Raw genomic sequence first — 3,096 nt, forward strand, 5'->3', positions numbered from 1 at the left:
ATGACACTCTAATAATTCCTGGGGATTTTAATTTGGGGATCAGATGTTTCATGCGCACGGGCGCTGAGAATGAGATCCCGACCCTGACTGTGAGGAGGAGCATGCGATCCCGGGGTGGTAAGATTCCGCCAGGTGCGTGCAGGCGGGAGTGTAGATGCTGCTCAGGTACATTTCACTGTGGCTGTACAAGCCCCGTGTGTGTGTGTGTGTGTGTGTGCGTGCGCGTGTGTGCGCGTGTGTGCGTGTGTGTGCGTGTGTCTGTGTGTGTGTCTGTGTGTGCGTGTGTGCACGTGTGTGTGTGCGTGTCTGTGTGCGTGTGTGCACGTGTGCGTGTGTCTGTGTGTCTGCGTGTGTGTGCACGTGTCTGCGTGTGTGCGTGTGTGTCTGTGTGCGTGTGTGCGTGTGTGTCTGTGTGTGTGTGCGTATGTGTCTGTGTGTGTGCGTGTGTGTCTGTGTGTGCGCGTGTCTGTGTGTGTGTGTCTGTGTGTGTGTGCGTGTGTGTGTGTGTGTCTGTGTGTGCGTGTGTGTCTGTGTGTGTGTGCGCATGTGTCTGCGTGTGTGTGCGTGTGTCTGTGTGTGCGCGCGTGTCTGTGTGTGTGTGCGTATGTGTCTGTGTGCGTGTGTGCACGTGTGAGTGTGGGTGTGTGCGTGGGTGTGTGTGTGTGTGTGTGTGTGCACGTGTCTGCGTGTGTGTGCGTGTGTGCACGCGTGTGCACGTGTCTGCGTGTGCGCGTGTGTGTGTGCGTGTGTGGGTGTGTGTGTGTGCGTGTGTGTACATGTGCGCGTGTGTGTCTGTGTGTGTGCGTATGTGTCTGTGTGTGTGTCTGTGTGTGCGTGTGTGCACATGTGTGCATGTGTGTGCGTGTGTGTGTGTGTGTGTCTGTGTGTGTGTGTGTGTGTGTGTGCGCGCGTGCGTGTGCGTGTTTGTGTGTGTGTGCGTGTGCGTGTGTGTCTATGTGTGCGTGTTTGTGTGTGCGTGTTTGTGTGTGTGTGTGTGTATGTGTGTGTGTGTGTGCGTGTTTGTGTGTGCGTGTGTGTGTGCGTGTGCATCTGTGTGTGTGTCTGTGTGTGTGTGTGTGTGTGTGCGCTCACCCTCCATTTTGTTCCTCTTATTCCTGTACTCTGGGAGCAGGTGTCTGGATGCAGTTTGATAATTATTGTATCCTGAAGTCAAGCGCTGCAAAACCAAGTCAGCATCCAAAAAGAAAGCCCAGCAGCCTTTTCATTATTTCCTACTTTTCTGTAAAGCATCCTTATGACAGTGTCTGTTAAAAAAAAGGCTATACAAATAAAGCTGAATTTAATTGAATTCCTTTGAGTCTCGCTCAGTAAACACTGAAATCTGTTCATTGACTGCATGTCTCTCTCTCTTCCCACAGTGCTGAATGTCTGAGCTACGCTGGATGGGTAATTATTGCTGTGGCAGATGCCGGCACAAGATGCTTTTATGTCGTTTTATTTTTTATGTTTATGTTCTGTTATAATGATGAAAATAATAATTACACTCAGCTTATGTATTTACATACCGCTGACTCCTGCCAGGCTCATGGTTTATGTTAATGTTTTGAGATGAAGTCACTCAGGCTGTAAGTATGAACAGGTTAATTGCTTTGTGCTTTTTTCACAGTTGTCAATCAAATTTTGGTTAATTTATATTGCACATTTCATACAGGAACTTACACAAGCAGTGTAGATATTAACATACTGAAAAATAAATAATAATTATGAAAAATAAAAAGCAACCACAGCTGTCCTGATAGCAGCCATTGTAAAGCTGGCTGGTTGCCAGAAACATATGCAAAATCCTCATCATCCTCAAAAACTCTGGCCCAATTGAAAAATAATTTTTAAAAGTATTTAAAAAAAAAAAAAACCAAAACAATATACTGTCCTTTTAAGTACTCTAATCTGTCCAAAGGCTTAAGCTCCGGCAGATTTGCTTATTTTGAGAATTCCCTTTGAATTACCCTCCCTTTCTGGAAGTGATGAGACACGAGACATTAAGATTGTTTTCTTTTTAAAAAAAGATTTCAGTCTGGCTGCAGTCTGAGTCATCTCTCTCTCTCTCGCTCTCTCTCTCTCTCTCTCTCTCGCTCTTTTCTTTTGAATAATGTTTGGTATGCTGGGGGGCAGACTGGTTCTCTGACACATTGCCTTCTGTGTGGTCATCGCCCGGCTTGTCCTGCTAAACCTTACCTTATTGGCTGAATGGGCTATTGACCTTCGACCTCCCCATCACCGCACACTGGGTTTTGAATCTCTCCTAACTTCAGTGATACCTCATTTACACTCACTGCTTCATTGTGTTTGTCCAAAACTTTTTTTTTTTTATTACTGTTTTTTTTAACAGACTATTCTGCCCAGTCAGACGCTCTGTCCGCATTGGAACAGCTGGTGGTGTTATTCACTGCTCGGAACTGTTCTTTTCTCATTACGCTCTTCTTTCTTTTTCTTTAACTGACATTCCGCTATCCTCTCTTCTCTACTTATTCTTCTTTACCTTCTGATGTTACACGACCCAGACAAAAAATCTGGGTTGCTCATCAATCTCCGCCTCCCTCCCCCCCCCCCCGAACTTTTTAATTTATGTCCGTATTCCTGGCAGTGGACCGTGCTTGTGGGATGTCACACTTACTGATCTGATTCATGGGTACTGAGCTGTAAAAACTTCCCCACGGGCACGTTCCTGCTGTTCACTCAGCAATACGGCTGACTAGCTTTAGTCATTCTTCTCCTTCATATTGTCCTCTGAAGCACATGAGCAGACAGGGTGGCAGGGTAGAATAATGGCTCCAGGTTCCCTACCCAGGTGGGACGCTGCTTTTGTACCCTTGAATAAGGGACTCAACCTGCTGTATGATTGGATACTGTGGGCCGTGTAAGTCACTCTGGATAAGAGAATCTGCTAAATGCCTGCAACATAATGACAGAAAACATCTGCCATCCTCTAAAGTAGTTTCCTTAGGCGATCATCAGAGCAAAAATCCACATACCGGTTGCTGATTTGTGATTTTAAAAACTAAGCAGTCTCCAATATTCTCCATGCGAAACGCTTAAATTCTTTTGAAGCTTCCTCCGTTATTCCCGGGAACCTAT

General features: G+C 46.1%; 1 long non-coding RNA gene across 1 annotated transcript; it reads left to right on the plus strand.

The window, feature by feature from the left end:
• The first annotated feature begins 6 nt into the window (after positions 1 to 6).
• Positions 7 to 2,017, plus strand: LOC118211743. The gene is made up of 2 exons (XR_004762076.1): positions 7 to 165; positions 1,380 to 2,017. It is a non-coding gene; the product is annotated as an uncharacterized LOC118211743 (long non-coding RNA).
• The last annotated feature ends 1,079 nt before the right edge of the window (positions 2,018 to 3,096 follow it).

Source organism: Anguilla anguilla, chromosome 13 (genome assembly GCF_013347855.1).
Source record: "Anguilla anguilla isolate fAngAng1 chromosome 13, fAngAng1.pri, whole genome shotgun sequence".
In the NCBI taxonomy this organism is placed as follows: domain Eukaryota; kingdom Metazoa; phylum Chordata; class Actinopteri; order Anguilliformes; family Anguillidae; genus Anguilla; species Anguilla anguilla.